The 20,867-nt window shown below is 37.0% G+C and overlaps 1 pseudogene; it reads left to right on the forward strand.

The window, feature by feature from the left end:
- Window positions 1-6,151: 6,151 nt before the first annotated feature.
- LOC122229230 lies at window positions 6,152-16,054 on the forward strand (annotated as a pseudogene).
- The last annotated feature ends 4,813 nt before the right edge of the window (window positions 16,055-20,867 follow it).

The following is a 20,867-nucleotide window of genomic DNA, read 5'->3' on the forward strand; positions in this document are numbered from 1 at the left end:
GAGACATTTTGACATGTTTGGAGACCATTATCCCTAATGTAACAAAGCTTTCTAGGTTAGGGCAACATGACATTTTCTTCACTCTCATTTTAGATTTTATGAATGTGTATTTCACTGTGATTTCAATGAAGAGAAAATAATTTTACCAAACAGTTGTTCCTCTTTTTAGTCCTTATAATTGACAATTAAAATTTAATATTTTCTATGTATATAAACTTTCTTTTACAGAGTACAAACTATTTTTCTTTCAAAAGGACATATATGTTTCATTTGAAAGTGAAATATTTGGTCAGTTAAAATTTATACTTTGTTATTTCTCTTTATGGCCACACAAATTATTATGTGATTTGGTTTAACAAGAGCTCAGTTTATAACTAGAATTGTTCTTTTATTTTAAAAATAAAAACGGTATCAATTTGGAAATAACAGCATGTTATAAATGAAACGTGTTATAAAATAAAATTATTCTAATACCTTCTATCCCTACTATTCAAAGGATAAAATGATTAACTACAGTTTGAAAATAGCCACCCCATTGGGTCTAGGCAGTAGCCTCACAGGATGTAATTACAATGTATACATTTTAATATAGAGATAGTAATTTGAATATTACTGAGCTTGTTTTATAAACACTGTAATTAAGGTCATGGACAGATTCCATTATTATGCTTTAAAATCTTATCAGTTCTCATCTCAGCAAAAGTCTTTATTTCAACTGAAATTTGCACCAAACAAATTTTTATAGTGAAAAAAGTCATTTTCCATCATATGACCCCGGATTATTTCCTCAATTCTGATCTCAGAGATTTGTGTTGTCGCTATTTACATTATTTTAAGGTATGGATTTGTCATGACAAAATACACTAACTTGGTATGTTAACATATTAATATTAAATGGAAATGTGAATAGGGATGTGGTAGACATAAGTAGATGAAGTTAAGATATTAAATGCATATTCTCCCTTACACACAAAAATACTATATATCATCAATAAATGCATCCAGTACCAGAATAAACTACCTTTCTTCCAATGCCTGTAAATTCACACACAGTGGTCTGCTTTTATCCATGTTTTCAATTCTGGTGGTTTCAGTGGTCCAACCGCAGTCCAGAAGCAGATGATCATCCATCCGATGTCTAGTCAAAAGGGCCATAGTAGTGTAACACCACATCGCAATACCTTTGTCACTTAGCTCACTTCATCACCTTACATAGGCATTTTGTCATCTCACATCATCATCATAAAAAGGGGGAGGACAGTGCAATAAGATCTTTTGAGAAAGAAAGAGAGAGAAATGACACTCAAAATACTTTTGTTGCAGTGTATTGTTATAATGGTTCTATTTTATCTTTACTTATTGTTGTTAATTAATTCCTGTGCCTAATTTATATATTAAATTTTATCCTAGGTATGTATTACAGGGAAAAACATAGTATATATAGGGTTCGATACTCTCTATGGTTTCAGGCATCCACTGAGGATTTGGAATGTACCCCTGGGTGAATAGGGAGAACTACTGTATTTTAGAAAACTTCTGCAAACACCTCTTCCATAAGATAACAAAGGAAACTATTTAGACACTATCTAAACTTAGGAATAGGCATTTGCAAAAGCGCAGAGAGGCCTGAGTTGGTGAAGTTTACTCTAAAAGCTGACGTAAATGTAGGCCCAACTGGAAGGATCCAGAACATCATCTTAAAAAAAAGTAGTAACTTAATAAAAGTACGTGTAATATAGAAATGTTGTCGAAACTAACCTACGTATATGTCAAACCATGAAATTTTTGTTGTGACGTAAACACACAGCCACACCCACACATACGTTTACATTCTTTGTAAGCCAAAAATTCGTTGGTTTCAGCGCATGTGAAGATTCCGTGATTGTACAATATGCATTACATGGTGTTTAAATGAAAAAAAAAATCCTCACCAGTTTTTCCTCACCTTCTCTGAGGTATATTTTAACCTAACAGGTTACCAGATACCTTCCAAATCTAGTATTAACTGTTAGATCCCTGACAGGGGTGCGATTAAACCACTTGATGGGAATGAAGCCGTTGTAAACATTTGTACATATGGGGAATGTGTGATATTTTCAAGTGTTCCTCGTGGATTCCTATATAGCTAACCTGGATAACCTCCAGTCGTCCAAAACAACGAAATAACTTGTTTCATGTAAGAACCCCCCAAACCCAGAGGAATTAAAGAACGATACATTTATCATAGACTCTCATTGTCTGGATTGGAAAATCTGCATGGCACCAAGAGAGGTCACTCTTTAGATTCACCTGGCAGATGGGTGGGTCCGGATGATCTGGTTTGCACCTTGGTTGAAAGCTGTCTGGCCGGAGACTCTGTTGACGGTCCCAGGGTTTTTGGGATTCATACCTTGCAACTCGGGATTTCTAGAGAAAGTCTTTCAAGAGCCCTAGAGGCCCACACTGAAATGTCCCTTTTGTCAGAGTCCCCGCAATTCCTGAAAGATCAGTTCGGCTACATTTATTTGGGCTAAGAATTCACTAAAACCCGCCCAGATTCAAGGAGAGGAAAAACATGCGATGCCCACCTCTCACTTAAAGGAGTAGCAAGGCATTTGCAGACGCTTCTAATCTACCATACAGAAGAAACTAAAAGATTGTTTAAAAAAAGTACTTTCATTTTAATATACTATTCTTCATATTAACTAGAGGGAAACAAGTGCGTTTCAGTTTCTTTCCAATTCAATCCTTAAGAATACCCCATGAGGTATAAACTAGGAATTATTGCTGGCCTCAGAATCGATGATAACAAAGTAGCTCTCTTATTCTTGTTTTAGGATCCTAAATATAATAGGGTAATGGTACATTCTGGGTAATAAGACAAGTTATGAAATCACAGGGAAATATGTTTCCCTCTATAAATAAGACATTAGTCTAATTTCTATTATAAGCCTTTGTAACTTTCATTTCCCTTGTACATTCAGAAAATCACATCCTAACTCATTCTGTACATGCAGACTCTCATAATTATTTTTATCTTAACGAAACATTCATTTGTATTAAAACATGTAGATGGTAATTCAGTAAATTGCACCTTAATATTGAAGTGTTATGGATTTATTAGAATCCTAATTTATATCCCTGGAACTTTAGAGGGTATCTTGTATTGCTAACTACTGCTTTTACCCCTTCGGAAAAGTTATGTTTTTGGCTTATCTCTGAACAGAAATAATCACAGATGCAGAAGACTCCGTGGGGAAAAATGTAAATAAGATAATTTGGTCTTTTGTATCGTGAATTGTTAACATGTAACCTTATCTCATTCAATCACGAAGTATAATTAATAGGTAATATGTAATGACTGCTTTGTTACAAATGATATCTAAATGTAATTAAATGTGTTATGCAATCAGTGCTTATTTTGAAAAACCAAATAGAGCATGCCTGTGATCTCCTTTGTTTTGAAAGCATGGTATATTTGAAATGTTGAAAATAAATGCGCTGGCTTTGGTTTAATCTGAAACATAAAAGCATTTTTAAACATTAAAAAGAAGGACCTAATTTTCCAAATTTCTTAGGCTTGATGATAATATAATAAAAAGTTTGGCTTCCAGTTATGAATAGCTATGTTCTTTTGTACACTTTCATAGTAAAGAATTAAGTGTTGGGTTCAAAGATAAAACGTCTGCTCCGGAAAGTTTTCTAACATAATAATGGGAAATTTTATTTCATTTTTAAAATCTCCATTCTATTTTACTGATAGAAGTTTGTAAAGCAAACAAACAAAACCGTTAAACATAATTTCAGTATAAAAGTAGCCTAAGTATTTGTAATGTTGAATATTTTATTCTCAGCAATAACTAGCTTCCCATGGTCTATTTAAAAGGAACTTACTAATAGTTTCATTGTTAAGATATGTATATCACTAATTAAAGCACCTTCCAGACCACCTAATAGCCCAGGCTTCAACTAGCAAGGAATAAAAAAATGAGATCAGTTCAGTTTTTGTCAGTCATTATGTGCAATTTTCAACTAGAATTTCCTCTAATCGTACTAAAAGCAGATAAGAAATTCTCTTGCTTCATCTGTTAAGATACAATGACACTAATTTTCAAGAATAATAACCGAATCAAAGGAGCAGGCTAAAATTTAAGGAAGAATATTTTTAAATTATGAAATTACTAGATGTACCTGAAACATGTATATCGGATTTAAATGAAGCTAATCACTCTGGAGAGGAAGTGAGGGACACATACACGGAATCCAAATCACTTGTGTATCAAAGCGAATTTCCCCGTAAGAAATACTAGAAATGCAGATGACTCGTTTCACAACCCAAAAATATTCATATAAAAACGATCACAATACTGTAAGGTAGTACAAATAGGAAAGAAAATACAAAATAATGGAAAATAAACAAATTAACCTGCACATATCTTTGAAGACCTTCGCGGCTGGTCTTCAGCCGCGATTGGCTCATTCGATTGGCTCAATGGAATCTTATTCTTTTCGTGCAACTTTAACAAGGAACCTATCCAATGACGCTTTTGCTTCCTTTTGAGGATTCCATGGAAATGTGGCATTGCATTGTTTGTTGTTAAACAGATTCATCTCTCACAATGCTACGGCCTTTCCAGGTGGTGCTTTTCTACAAAATTTTGCACTGTTTCCTACATTTTACACATTCTGTTATCTCACTTGAAGTGGGGGATCCCTCCACCTTTTTCTCTTCTTCCTCTGCAGATGAGATACAGATGTAAACTTCTTATAAAATCTTCCAATTTCGGCCACTCAAATACCTTGTTCATACTTCTCAATGATTTCCTTCTTAACTTCCACTGTGATCGTAGCGGCTTTCTTTTTGACTTTTTTTCTGCATGGGGGCCATTGTATACATTCACATGGAGGTTGACTGTAGTACAGTATTGACAAACTCTTGTCATATGCTGTATTTCATGTAACTGGCAGTGAGGCAGCAGAGGAAAAGGTCTCTACCTGCAGGCAGCCTGACCTAGAATGAAGCAAAGCATTCCTAAGCTTACTCTTGTATGGAAAAGCAAAGGACTGTCTGTACAGTCTGCTTGGAAGTGACAAAAAAAAAAAAAAAAAATACACCAATGCCAGTTGTGGGCACCTTCCAACGTTCTGAAAAATCACTGATTTCTACCAAGCACCGCGGCTGGAGACCAAGCATCAGAGCATGGGAGATGATCACCCACAAACCCTCAGAGAGAGAAAGAGAGAGAGAGAGAGAGCAGAACCATTGGCTCAGTTGTGATCATGTGATGTTCAGTGCCGTGTACTCCTCATACTGCAAGACATTGCTTGTTTATCAGGTTGAAATTTATTAGAAATGTTTGCTCATCTTGTGGAACATTGGCAGAAGGAGTTACTCACAATCCAAAGTTTTACTGTATCTTTTATTGGTCCTGTTTTTTGTTTTGTTTTGTTGGTTTATTTTTTCTTTGGAAAATTCTAATACACCAGGATTATATATGTACTTGATATTTTCCGTGTCTCTTACTTTTCTCTTTTATGATGAATGAATGGTGAGGCTGGACTTATCTCTGTCAACACAATGGACAAATAAAGCAGAAGCTGTTATACATTTTATATCTCTAATCACTCAGCATAAAACCTAATCACTAAAGTAAATGAAGACATAGTTCTGACCTAGAATGATTCAAATATGATTTTAAAATAGCGATAACAAGAAAGTATAGATGTTAGTGTACTAGGTTACTTAGTGTAGAAACATTTATACGCCAGAATGAATAAAAATTATTCCAGGGGCTCCTGGGTGGCTCAGTCAGTTGAGCGTCCAACTCTCAATTTTGGCTCAGGTCATGATCTCATGATTTGGGAGATCAAGCCCTGCATCAGGCTTTGTGCTGACAGCACAGAACCTGCTTGGGATTCTCTCTCACCCTATCTCTCTGCCCCTCTCCCTTGCTCATGCTTTCTCTCTTTGCCAAAATACAAAAACTTTAAAACAGTTATTCCAACGTTCTGGTGCGTTGCTGTGGGTTAGACATGCATGAGTTTCACAACACAAAATACTGTAGAATGTTGGGTATGAAGAGGTACTGATACCCAGCGGCTGCAATTCCCTTCTTTTATATATAAGGAAACCGAGATTCCAGGGAAGAAAAATGACTTATCTTAAGGTGGCATGGCTAATGTAATTACTGCCACAGGCAGGGATAGAATCCGGGCTTATCTTGTAGGAGATGGAGCCACTTCAGCAGGAAAGCGTAATTTATCATAGACCTTGTTTAAAATGAAGAGTGCAAACTGAAGATAAAAAGAATAATAACTCTTCATAAGGTTTCTTCTTCTTCTTCTTCTTCCTCTTCTTCTTCTTCTTCTTCTTCTTCTTCTTTTTTTTAATCTTCTTTGCCCAAATTTCCTTCTCATTTCCTGGGTCCAGAGTACTTCCAAGGCCACTCCTCCCTTGATCCATCACTGCTCAAATCCTATTCTTACACGCTATTCTAGTAAAACCGAGAACATTGATATTTTCTTATGGCCTTCTGTCTAAGTGCTTAAATTAATGATTTGCATTATGTGTCAAATCACTTGAACATATTTCCAAAACACAAGAGGAACCATAGAGCATAAGAGAACTTGTAAGATTTGGCAATTATACAAGAAAAGATAGTTGAAACAACTCACAACAGTCCAGAGGAATACTCAGGTGTAACTTTAATAAAGGTAAAGGATATGCTACATCAGGAGATGGCTGGGGAAAGAAGTAAGTGCAAACATGAGGGAGACCCAGGACTTCCAGATAAAGTTTCCAGGATCCATTCTCAGTTGCAGAGGACATATTTTGTCTTTGGAAGATGAAACACCTAGATGTGCTCTAGATGACTTGTTTTCAAGGGACCCATGTTACAAGTTTACTGAGGAAGCTTTTTGATCCCCTATTTATTTTCATGTAGCTGAAACTAGGCTGTGTAATCCTTTAAATCAGGTGTAACACATCTATCTGCTTATTTTTAATGACATATATAGACAAACCTAGACCTAATGCTTACATAAGAGTTTTGAACGTTAAGCTTTATATTCTAATTCACTAACAAGACATTTCCATCCTTCTTTGGCCATAGGTGAATATCATGGTTCCATGCATCTCTGGTGATAATCATAAAATTACCACCAAAAAGCTTTAGGTTAACTCCATTCCTAGATAGTCCCCTGTACTTTGTCTAGCTTTCTCACTTTCATATGCCTCAACCTCACCACTTCTCATATTGTGCCTTTAAAAATACATATAAAATAGAAAAAGTTGAATGATAAGCATCAAAATACTAACTATATCACTCAATAAGACCTAAGAATTGCTTTATTTTTTAAATGGGTTTCCATTTCCTTTTTAAAAAAGTTTACTTATTTTTGAGAGAGAAAATGTGTGAGCAGGGGAGGGGCAGAGAGAGAAGGGGCAGGAGGGGGAGAAAGACTCCCAAGCAGGCTCCGCACTGTTGGTGCAGAGCCCATTGCAGGGCTCGAACCCAGGAACAGTGAGATTATGTCCTGAGCCAAGATCACAAGAGTCAGAATCTTAACTGAGTCACCCGTGCACCCCTAGGTATTGCTTGTGAAAGACGTATTTTAATTTACTAAATATATCAATTCAAATTTGTGTGTCATTCCCAAGCTTACAATCCTTTTACTTCCTTTTAGTGGTGAGATTTGAAATATATGAAAATGATCGATATATGGGTTTAATGTAGTAATTATTAGATAAATCTACATTTTCTCTAGCCAATCATCTTCTGCTGGAAAAACAGGTGGTCAACCTACCAATTCAATCTCTCAATAGGGTCACCAATACCAGTATTGTTATAGATATTATTAAATCATTCAATGGGCCAGCTGTCAGTTAATTCCAGATTCCACGTTTCATACTTCCTGTCTCATACTGCAAGTTTACACATTCATAGATTCCCAATAGAACTTTTCCTCAAATAATCACCTCTTTATGTCCTCTAGTAAGAATCCTAGACACGTTTAAAAAGTGTCAGGTCTAATTAACTGCATATTGTGTAAATTTGCTTCTTAAATTTATTCATGATGCTTTCAAAGTTAAGGAACACTTATGCAAAATATGCTGTCCATAAATGGGTTCCCATGACCTACTGGGACCAAAAGTTTCATATAAGTTCCTTGTGCTTTTTTCTGCCAAGTTCAAAGACTATTTTCCCTGAGCTATGCTATTTCCATCTAGAGGAGTATATATAGATAACCCTTCTCACATCAGTGTGCGCAGCATTCTTCTAGAATGCTAACAACCTGTTGAGTTTTTTAATCCATTTTTCCAAAAGCATATCCTCTATACAGGCCACATGTTATATTTTATCTCTCTCCTAGAATATCGTGCATTCTAAATGGCAATAGAAGTTCATGAGTCTTTTTCCTCAGTATATCTCTCTTCATTAGAGATGAGTTTGGTTTATCCTATGACTTCTAGACTTGAGCCAAAACCACTCACGTTGCTCTTAGAATGTTTCGGACAATTTTGTCTGATCTACCAAACATATTGTTGCCAATAAGTTTATTAATTAAGTGTAGTTTGAGAATCTATCCTGGAACCAGAAAATATGACCTCCTCAGCAGAATGACATATGGATAGCTGTCACTTACAACTATAGTTTAGTTGGAGTATTCAAAAAAAATCCTCATAGGTATACTCAAAGAGCATTGGGACTATTGTAAGCCTAGCAAGTCTTTCCTAAACTAATAGTGATTTCAGTTTGCTAAGTATTCTTTATCTTGATTTTGGCCTCTACTCTCGAAAATCTTAGGACAGAGAGTATTACAGTAAGTTGATCACCAAAGATATTTGAAGACTGTTTTATCTAGGTATTTTTCTCAACATATTATAATGTAAGTCAATAGTTACATAATGGTCCATGGCTCTGTTGTTGAACAAAATTTTTTGTAGGAGCTTGAAATGTAAGACTTTCTGTAGCTTACCCCCCACAAAGCTGTCCAATGTGATTACCATAACATGTAAAATGAAAAACAAGAGAAAAATCAACTTTAGAGTTCTCTCAAATGTTCATCCACAGGGTGTGATTAAAATCATTGAGATGTACCATCACATGGATAATGTAGAATGAATGCTTACTAAATCCACCAGGACCCATCCTGGGTCATCAGATTCAAACAAAGAAAGAGATTCTGACAGGAAATAGCTGAACCATTATGGGCATCTGTGAATAAAGACAGGAGTATGACTGTCTTGCTATCAAAGCACCAAAGCACCAAACAATACCAAAGTATTGTTACATTTTCCTTTTAGTGTCACCAAGTTTTTGCACCTGTTCAATCAGCAATTATGCCCACTTATTTCCATTTATTATTACATTTCACCAGAAACTCACCTTGGGGTAGAACTGTCAAGTTCAGCAAGGGTACTGACTCATACAACTGGCCACAACATAAGACCGGCCAGTGTCCATTCCCAGATATATCATGTAGGAATGGAAAAGTATAGGCTAATGAAACTGCTCATCCACTAAGTAGTAAAGAGGCAGAACCATTAATCTCAGTTTAGCTAGGCGACAGGAAGGAACAACCATCCCGTTATTCTTTAAGAACTCAAGTATTTAATATTTAGAATTGTCATGGTGTCATGTTTAGAAGCTGATTTTTTGTCTGGAACTAGTAAATGCAATCTAGGTCCCAGAACTGCTGGACCAGGTAGAGGAGAAGGAGAAGAATGAGGAGGAGAAGAAGAAGAAAGAGAAGAAGAAGGGAAGCAGAAAAAGGAGGAGGAGGAGGAGGAGGAGGAGGAGGAGGAGGAGGAGGAGGAGAAAGACTGGGAGGGTGGAGGGGGAAGGAGGAGGAAGAAGAGAAAAATAAAGAGGAAAAGAAGGAGGAGGGAGAGTGGGAGGGGGAGGGGGAGGGAAAAGGAGAGGGAAGAGGGGGGAAAGAAAGAGGAGGAGGAGGAGGTGGGGGAGAAAGAGGAAGGAATAAGTTCATGTAAATCCATTCTTACATCAGTCTCCATCATCTATTCCCTATTTTTTTCCTTTATGTCCCATCAGTCTATCCACTGGTAAACCCCATTTACCTTCACATATTGTCTTAACACATAAATCCTTTTCTCTTTCAAGCTATGTTTTCAGTCTCCAATCACCGCCCAATTTCATAACCAGATATTTCAATAGTTCACTCCAAATTTCAAACAGTCCACTACTTTTTGGGATGGAACATTCATGAAAAGCCCATTGGATATGATGTTTATTAGTTCATTGTTGTACTCCGCTTGCTGTAAAGTGGGCTACTTGTTCAGATAACTTAAAGGTGTGAACATTAAAAACTGTTTATTTTCTGTTGCAGGCAATAGCACTGGAGGTTTGCTTCAGTTACTAAGTATACAATTCCAAATCCAGAATGAATATTTATCCCGGTCAAGACCCACAACTGGGGCCATAGGTAACTTGCCAGTATCATCCCCTAATTAGATGCAGGTCAGTCCAGATCCCTTCGGGGTGCTTTTAGGTGCTTTTGTTTTCTGGGGGTCCTGTTGAACAAAGAGAATTATTAGATTTTTGAGTTTTCAAGGACGGTGAGGTGTATCTTTTCTCTCTCATTTTTTTGAGTCTGAATGGCTTCATGACCACTCACTTCGTGCACTCGAGTGATCACTTGCACAGAGTGAAAAAGAACATTGTTTTTTAGATCTAGTTCCATTCTAATGTGTGTGTGTGTGTGTGTGTGTGTGTGTGTGTATGTGCATATGCCGTGTGCACACACTCACTTCATTATACACATCTTTGATTTGTCCTCTTAAAACCAATTTTTTCATGACAATATTGCCACATATGGGAACCACTTTTACCCTCTAATAATTTAAGACATAGTTTATGAATCATATTGCCAATTCATTGGCCACTGCCTAAGAATGGGCACAAAACTATATTGTTTTATTATCTTTATAATAATTTGTATCTAGTTCTTCAGATGCCACAGGAACACTGCTTCTGATTCTGCTAACTTAGTGGATTTATTTTTAAGTATTCTTGCAAATTGCAACCATTGACCAGCTACAATACAGCTGCATTTCAGATTGAGTATCCTGGGAAGTACCATATGCGAACATTATTGCTTAGTTAGAATCTATTAACTGATGATTACGGACACACCTATTCAACTGTAGAATTAGGTAATTCCTCAGGTAAATCCAATATAGAACCCAAAGGTATGGCAGCCACCTGTTCACAGATGAGATGGGTACTGTGGCGGCATAGTTTTTAATATATGATTCCCAACTCCTTTGTGTGTTTCTTTCTCTATTGGAATGTTGTTTTGATATAATCCATGACACAAAAGGTACTTTGTGTCTCAAAATAATTTCATGTCCTTCCATAGCAGAAACAGTTTCATTTTAAACCCAGTAACCGACCTAAAATTTTCTTTCAAAGGGAATTTATATGGCAACAGCTTCTGGCAAACTTCGACTCCAAAATCCCAGCAGCTATTATTGCTGGGTAACAGATATGAGCTTTTGCAAAAGGCTCTAGACAGCATGAGTGCAAGTGGCTGACACTTATATCATTTGAGCATTGGGCTTGTACCACCCCAAGGAATAGACTGGGTAAGCCACTAGACTGAATTCTTTGAAATGCTGAGTGTCTTCTGTTGTGCATAACATCATTAAAATTCATCTTTTTCCCTGGTACTCTTGCGAAAAGAGACTAGTAAAATTCCCACTTGTAGTATGTGATTTCTCCAGAGACCAACAACCCAATCAATCTCCATGACTTTTATTTTCATTTTGGAGATGGCAGAGAAAATAAGTTAAGTTTTGGTTCCTTGAGGTATATCTGTAGTGTCCCCAGCCCAGGTAATTTTTAAGAATCCTATCATTTGTGCTTGACTTCGTAGTTTAGCTCGGTTAATCCGTGACTCTACCATGGCTATCTTGATTTATCAGCATTTACTTTAGTCTCTTTGACCTTCAGATTGAGTTGTCAACATTGTATCATCAATATGATGAATAACAGTCTTTTTTTTCCCGTTTAATCAGATCTAAGTCTCTTCATGGCAGATTTGGTCAATAATCAGCAGGATCTATATCCGTGTGAGAATACAGTAAGCTTTTGTTGGGTTCCATTCCACACGAATACAAATTAGTTTGGCTTCCTTTTGATATAAGAACTGGGATAAAAAAAAAACAAAACAAAAAACAACTAACCAAATTGTTCACAAAATACTGATCTCCTTTAGCATGGTGTGTAGCTTCAGTTGTTAAAACCATATTGAATATGGAATACTACTAAGGCAACACTTTGTATAATTCTTTTATACCTTACAAGTAAACTCCAGGATTTATTAGCTTTCCTCACAGATAATACTGGAATATTAAACATGTCTCTTAGGGTACTAATTCAAGTAAAATTAAAATATTCTTAAATAAAGCAAAAATCCCTTGATGACACCCAAATGTCCTACACTGTTTTAAATTAAGTCCCTGAGGGGGCGCCTGGGTGGCTCAGTCGGTTGAGCATCCGACTTTGGCTCAGGTCATGATCTCATGGTTCGTGAGTTCAAGCCCCGCGTCAGGCTCTGTGCTGACGGCTCGGAGCCTGGAGCCTGCTTCAGATTCTGTGTCTCCCTCTCTCTTCCCCGCTCATGCTCTGTCTCTCAAAAATGAATAAACGTTAAAAAAAAAATAATAATAAATAAATAAATAAATAAAGTCCCTGAGTAGGTTTAGGTAATTCTAAAGATGTCCATTTAGTACGCCACATTTAAACAAGTGAACAGCAGATTGACATGGCTTTCTTTTTGTTAATGGGAGAAAAGTATGGGAGAAAAATCTCACATTCAGACATCATATCTATTCTCATAGTACTGTCTGGGGTACTACATTAGGGGTAATACATTAGAATACAATACTCTCCTTCATCAGTTTCTACTTTGAGTCATTTCTACATGTAAGCCTTCCAGAATTGGGTCACCATATTTCCTAACAGAAGCATGTCAGTCCCTTAACTATTTTATTAGCAAATAATTCCCTTAGCCAATTTGGTTATGAGTACATTGAGCAATAGTATCCAACAGTTTCTTTATCATCCTCAGGCATTTAACCCATATCAATGTAATTTTTCTCAGATCTCTCATATTCCTGTGTCAAGGGACCCTTATCAACCCATCACACAGAATCGTAATTCTGTCTTTTATTTCACACCATTTTAATCAGTACTTGTTCTGAAGAGACCATAGTTTCCATATTTGTGTTATCATCACATTTTAAAAGCTCATTTAGGTGAGGAAAATTTGAGTGAATTTGTTCCAGTAGTTTTATAGTCTAAGGAGTTGATGGACCAGCCAGACCATCTAATATTTACTGTAATCTCTTAAAATTTTTATAGCGACTCCATCCCTCTCCTATTTTATTTCATTTGAAACCAACTATAGAAATGCTTTCACCAGTTTAATTGTCTCAAAGTTATTCAGTGTTTTAATCTTGCTTTCTCTTTGCAAAATAATTTCAAATATTTTCCCAGAATTGAATCTCATTTGGAGGACCTGAGCTAATAGTCTACCACAAATTATCCTGCCCTCCCAACAATAGGGTCAGAAGGAGTCCAAAAGGAATCCTTATTCAAAGCATGAATAACACTTGGTCAAAGATGTAAAATTAAGTGATACTTTGGTATCATCATAAAATGAGTCCAAATGCACAAGCATTCTTAATCTTTTTGCAGCCTCAGAAGAATCTCAGTATCAAAGGGTGGTATGCCTTCTTGACTCCATTTTGGAATCAGGTCTCTGCATTTTAAAAAGGATCTTTGGCAGCCTTGGTATTTTTCTTCTTCTTCTTTTTCCTCCATTTTTCACTGAAATAGCCCAGGGAGTCCATGAGAATTCTTGGTAATTTTCTCTCTTTAAAACTTAAAAAAAAAAAAAGCCTAATTGAGTTATTTCTCCAACTCTTTTAATGTTTATTTACTCATTTAATTATTCATTTTAGACAGAGAGAGAGAGAGAAAGAGAGAGGCAAAGAGAGAGGGAAAGAGAAAATTCCAAGCAAGAGCTGTGCTGTCAGCACTGAACCCGACTTGGGTCTTGATCTCATAAGCGGTGAGCCAAAATCAAGAAACACTTAACCACGCAGGCACCCTTATGTCTCCAACCTTACGTCTATACTGTCTTCCGTCAGTGTGTGCGACGTCAAACCAAGGGTGGTCTGCGACGCAAACATGCATCAAACGATAAGTTCATTTATTCCTCCTACAATGCCAACTGCAGCTATCACACAGGATTGGGTACTGCAGGTACTTACAAACAATTGTATAGAGACAAATCAGACTATGCAAAAGTACTATCAACATATGTGCAAGACACTTTGGGCTCAGCGGAGCCTAGGGGCAAGTTCTCAACTAAAACCAGGCTATATAAATAATAATAATAAGAAGAAGAAGAAGAAGAGGAAGAAAATTATTATTATTTTTAAAAAAATGTTTTTAACGTTTATTTATTTTTGAGACAGAGAGAGACAGAGCATGAATGGGGGAGGGTCAGAGAGAGAGGGAGACACAGAATCTGAAACAGGCTCCAGGCTCTGAGCCATCAGCACAGAGCCTGACGTGGGGCTTGAACTCACGAACTGCTAGATCATGACCTGAGCCGAAGTCGGACGCTTAACCGACTGAGCCACCCAGGCGCCCGAAAATTATTATTATTATTTACAGAATTTTAATAATAATGAGATGAGCTATTACAGGGTTCCATGAGAGGAGATTTGGGTGGGCTCTAAATAACAGGTAATTAGTCCTACTGCTATTTAGCATATGCAATCCTTCTCGTAAGTCAAGTTTAGTGCCATGGTTCCAGACTTTCTTGGTGATACGATGGAACAACTGGAACAGCCACAGCCAAGAGAAAAGCTAACTCTATCTTCATGCATAATATCATGTATAATCTCAATACAGTAACACTTTTGTGAATTTCTGGTTGAAGCGGTGACAACATGCTTGACTCAAGTACTAATACACCTTTGTTCAAGGAATGGAAAGCCACCCATAAAGATGGAAATGCCCGTGGAACCACACTGCTGGAAGCTCTGTGTTGCATTCTGCTGACAAATGTCCAAAGGGCAAGATCTTCCTTCTGCCCATCTAGGATATCTACAAAATTGGTGCTATGGGTCCCATCCCTGTGGGCTGAAGAGAGAACAGTGTTCTCAACCCTGGCATGGTGGTCACCTTTGTTCCAGTCAGCATTACAAATGAAGTGGAGTCTGTTAAAATGCACCATGGAATTTTGAGTAAAGCTCTTCCTGGGGGCAGATGCAGGCTTCAGTGTCAAGAAGGCATCTGTCAAACATACCTACTGGGACATATGGCTGGTGACAGAGAAAAATGACCCACCAAGAGAAGCAGCTGACTTCAAGGTTCAAATGATTCTTCTGAAGCATCCAGACCAAATTAATGCTGGGTATGCACCTATGCAGGTGCACATATACATTTATAACCTAAATCTGTTTGTCCGTACAGCTTTTTTTGTAAACACAAACTGTACTTTGTTGTCTATTTCGTATCTGTTTTATTGTAACATTTAAGGAAAGACTAGACTATTTTAAAAGAGTTTATTTGGAAAGTATCATACTGTAAAAAAAAATGATTTTTTTACTACAAGGCTCACGATGCAAAGCTGAAGTCATTCATGAGAATTGTACTCCTCTAGAAAGTTGACTTTTTTAAAAAAGGGACATTTATGAACAATATATGGTTAATGAGAATTTCCTTTAATGCAAAAAAAGTCTCACACCTCACATTGCTTGTAATTTTGCTGAGATGAAGTAGAAAATGAATTGACTTTATGGGGAGAAACCAACTGGAAGATGGCCCCACATTGTTGAAGTCTGGTGATCTGCCATTATTGAAATGGTTCCTGGAGAGACCAAGCATTTAGAGACCTTCTCTATGCTCCTCTGGGTTTGGGATTTCATGACATGGCATGGGCAGTTGCTGAGGGTGTCATCAAAACAATGGACAAGAAGACTGCTGGAGCTGGCAAGGTCACCAAGTCTGCCCCCAAAGTTCAGAAAGCGTAACGAAAGCTTCCCTGGTACATGTCACCACAGTCTTAATCAGTGTTGGAAGAATGGTCTCTGAACCGCTTGTCTCAATTGGCCATTTAAGTTTAATAGGAAAAGACTGGTTAATGTTTCATTTTGCATCCTAAAATCTTCAGAAGGAAAGGAAAATGTTTTGTGGACCATTTGTGTGTGTGTGTGTGTGTGTGTGTGTGTGTGTGTGTGAAAAGATTTTAAATTGTTGCCTTTTAAAATCAGTACTTCTTCCATCCAAATACTAACCAGGCCCGACCCTGCTTAGCTTCCGAGATCGGACGAGATCGGGCGCGTTCAGGGTGGTATGGCTGTAGACTAAAATCAGTACTTCTTAATGGAAGCAACCTGTCCAAACATCTGACACAGGATTTTGAAACCTGTTGCAACACAATTTAGTGAAAAGCCTTTGCCTTCTTACCATCACCACTGTATCTTTCTATAGCATGACTTAGATGAAAAGAAAAGACCAGTTGTTCTTAGTCTATTTCTGGTATTTCACTGCTGAAACTTCAGCATTTGTAATTATGAGTAAACGTTTTTAGGGAGGTGGGAATTGAAAGTTTATTTACCTTTCCAAAGGGGAGGAATAATTTATGTTTTAAGCGTACAATGGAAAGCTATGGGAGGGAGTGTGTTTGTTGCAATACTTCATAGATTAGGACAGGCAAGCAAAGAGTAATTTTGCCTATATGTAAGCTACGTTGTAAGAAGCAGAGATTTGTAATGTTAATGGCTGTATGTTTCATATGATTTTTTTGTAGTGACATCGATATTGAGTAAATATTTTGGTATAATCTCAAAAAAAGTTTTCCTTTTCCAGTAGTTGTGTGGTTTTGGTATATATATAACTTCCTTGAAATCCCCAATCTTTATTCAGCTACAAGACACAAATTAATAAATACCATTTAATCATTTTAGATTTAAAACATGACATCTAAAAATATAAAGTAGGGTGTACATATTGAAAAAAACATAAAGTTAGAATAAATAAAAATAGCATTGACCTAATTAAGGGATATTTCTAATTTTTGCTTGCGGTATTATTTACACAATTGAGAAGGTAATAAACTGTCTATCTTGAAAGTAACCCAACTATCCTACAAAAGTTTAGCTAACAATACTAAAGATATGTGAAAGTCTTAATATTCCCTTCCGTCTTAAATATCTTTTTCTAATTTCGTCCTTGGAATTTGAAACTGAGTTTGTATATGTTTAAAGTAGTATAGATTCAATGTTATGTTTCTGTGTTAAGTTTATTTATTTTGAGAGAGAGAGAGAAAGCACCAGCGGGGCGGAGCATGGAGAGAGGGAGAGAGAGAATCCCAAGCAGGCTCTGCACTGTCAGCGCACAGCCTGACACAGGGATCAAACTCACGAACTGTGAGATCATGACCTGAGCTGAAATCAAGAGTAAGGTGCTTAACTGACTGAGCCACCCAGGTGCTCTTAAATATGTCTGTTTTTAAAAAAGTGTTTGCTCTTTGAAGACATTTTCAAATAAGGAAATGTATCTATTTTGCATTTAAAATAACGTCCCTATCAATTTAGCAATGCCACGAATTCTTCGGTAGAAAATTTTTGTCAATACAGTAGCTTTCTCTTTCTCACTGGGAGAGTTTTGGGAAAGCCATCAATATTGTCTTCAGGCAGGTCATGAAAATCTCTTACCCATTAAAATTATCTACACCTATGAATCTATCTAGTCTACAAGCTATTTCTTATTGCTCAGTGACGTGTGTGTATGTATACACACACACACACACACAGAGATATACACACACACACACACACACACATATATATATATACACACATACACACACACAATGGGTTTCAAGGTCAAGGTTTTGGGACTGGACATATTTTATTTAATGCTTTGATTAGTTTCAGTTTATTAGATACATGGGAAATAATTTAAAAAAACAATATTATCAGTTTATCTTTGGGCCTGATCGATACAAATATCACTTATCGCTTAGATTACACAGAAAAAAATTCCTATGTAATTGTGACTTAATTCAATTATCATAAAATTAATAAAACAAGATACTTATAATTAGCATGTTGTCTAATATGGCACATTACCTCCTTTTTCCTTTTTCTTCTCTTTTCCTCCTTTCTTGCTTTGTTTCAAGAATCATAAAGGTTTCCATTTCATTTAGTTTCAATAATTATACCAATAATTTTTGTTGTATTAGAATCAACACATTAAGGGTGCCTGGGTGGCTCAGTTGGTTGAGCGACCGACTTTGGCTCCGGTCATGATCTCAAGGTTTGTGAATTCGAGCCCTGGGTCGGGTTCTGTGCTGACAGCTCAGAGCCTGGAGCCTGCTTCGGATTCTGTGTCTCCCTCTCTCTCTGCCCCTCCCCCACTCATGCTCTGTCTCTCTCTGTCTCAGAAATAAATAAAAAGAAATTTAAAAAAAAGAAACATTTTAGACCTTCTGAATTACTATGTAGTCTATGATATTTATCCCAGATTTAAATAAGCATTTTAAATTAGTTTAGAACAAATGTATCCCTAAGTTCAGTCACTAATACTATTTTTAACTAAATGACATTCCTTAGTTAGAGGAGACTTTGTGCAGAAGTCACCAACCACCCATTTATTTTCCAAGGATACTTACACACTTCCCTGAGTACTTACTATTGTTGAACAAGGGGAGCTGGAGACATTGCTAATTTACATTGCCTGAATTTTGTGAACGCTGGATATTTTCTCTCCGTGGAGGTCTGAAAAACCAAAGTATTATTTCTCATGGCAACGAGTTTCTTTTTTCCAGACAGACATTTTGATGAATAGCATGGGCAACTAAACTTCTACAGTACTCTCTCAGGTTCAGTTCTGGTTCTACCAGTGAGTAAAGATAAGGACATAAATGACATGTTGGCAGTTTGTACTATGATCTATGAACAGCATGAGGGAAAAATAAACCTAATGCTTTTATTTATAGATCTATTGCACATATAAGCATTTTCAGAGAACAGCCAAAGAATTTGATCTCAGAGATGAGCTCTTGGGTGCCTGGGTGGCTCAGTCAGTTAAGCGACTGACTCAGTGTCTGATTTCGGCTCAGGTCATGATCTCAGGATTCATGAGATCAGGTCCCACCTCGGGTTCCCTGCTGACCATGTTAAGCCTGTTTGGCATTCTCTTTCCCTCTCTCTCTGTTCCTCCTCTGCTCGTGTGTGTGTGCGTGTGTGTGTGTGTGTGTGCTCTCACTCTCTCTTTCTCTCTCTCGAAGAAAGTAAAAGAAAGAAAGACAGAAAGACAGAAAGACAGAAAGACAGAAAGAAAGAAAGATAGAAAGACAGAAAGACAGAAAGAAAGAGATGAGCTCTTGTCCAAGAGTCATATAATGATACAATAGAAAGTTCTACCATTGCTTCACCTTTTGAAACAATGAAAATTTCCAGCAAGGTCGATTATTTTTAGGAGTGACCACTTGCAAAATGTGAATAGAAATATTTAGGCCACATTTAAAATGACCTCTGGAGAGCAGTTTATTCTTTTTGAAGAATCTGAAGGCATTTTTTTCAGGTTACTGTGTTATGTGGCATTGACCTCTCACCTGACAGCAAAGGTTTCAGGAACCTTTTAAGGAAGGAACAAGTCACTGATGAAAGCTACATGAGCTTATAAATGTATGTTCCTGATTCCCATAGCCAAAGAAATACACGCCACCTGAATACTTTATTTATGGTCAACCTATCAAACTTCATGAGCAGAAATTATTATGGGTAATGAGGAGACCCCATTTCACAGTGCAGTGACTCTTACCTCATACAATTGATTGTACACGGTTTTCAAATGGTACTTTTACACATACGAGCTAAATAACGAGCAGAAGTTAAAAATGTGCTGTATCTCCCTTGTGAGAAGTAAGCTCTGTATAGAGAAATATGTAAGTTAAGTCTCTAACGTTAGTTTTGAGGACAGATCGTAGAGGGTCCTGAATTCAATGACAGGTAGCTTATATATCATTTGGGAGGCTGTAGAAAACCCTTAATTGTTCCTAAGAAAGAGACATGAAACATTTTATCAAAGCAGTTTAAACAAGCAGAAGCATGAGAGAGGCAAAGATTGGGGAGATACTGCAGATGGAAAAGTGAATTAAGGGACTATTACAGTTATCAAGGCTTTGCCAGAAGTCTGGATTTCTGAGCTCTGCCCCCAGATATGAGAAAAAATTGAAACTTAGGCGAATAATATTAAAAAAAAAAAATCTAAATTCTAGAGGGAATTAAAATCTACTCAAAAGTGAAAGAAGATACCATAGACAGCATCCCCAATTAGACAAGAGGATATCCAGAAAGTTCTGGTGAAAATGATAACAAATCTATGTGGCTATAAGAGTTTCTTCTGGGAGACTGGGGCATAGGAAAAGTTCTGTTCCAGGGATTAATAGCAGAAATTAATTAAGGTGTTAGAAAAATCACCTTAACCAGAGTCCTGTTAGACTCGTAAAAACTCCTGGTGGTGAATTCTGCCATCTCTTAGATACAGCCTCCAGTTTCTTAGCCTAGATCACAGCATTTTCACGTCATATCTTCTCACCAACTTGGAATTTATAGGAAGCCTGTGAGTAAGATAGAGACAGAGAGAGACAGAGGGAGTCACACATACACACACACACACACACACACACACACACACACACACAGAAAGTTGAATATTTGAAGATGTTACATTGCTGGCTCTGAAGGTGAAGGAAGAGACCATAAGCTGAGGCTGTAGGCAGCCTCTAGAAGCTGGAAAAGCAAATAAATGGATTCTCCCAAAAAGCCTCTGTAA

The sequence above is a fragment of the Panthera leo genome, chromosome C2 (assembly GCF_018350215.1).
Source record: "Panthera leo isolate Ple1 chromosome C2, P.leo_Ple1_pat1.1, whole genome shotgun sequence".
Classification (NCBI taxonomy): Eukaryota; Metazoa; Chordata; class Mammalia; order Carnivora; family Felidae; genus Panthera; species Panthera leo.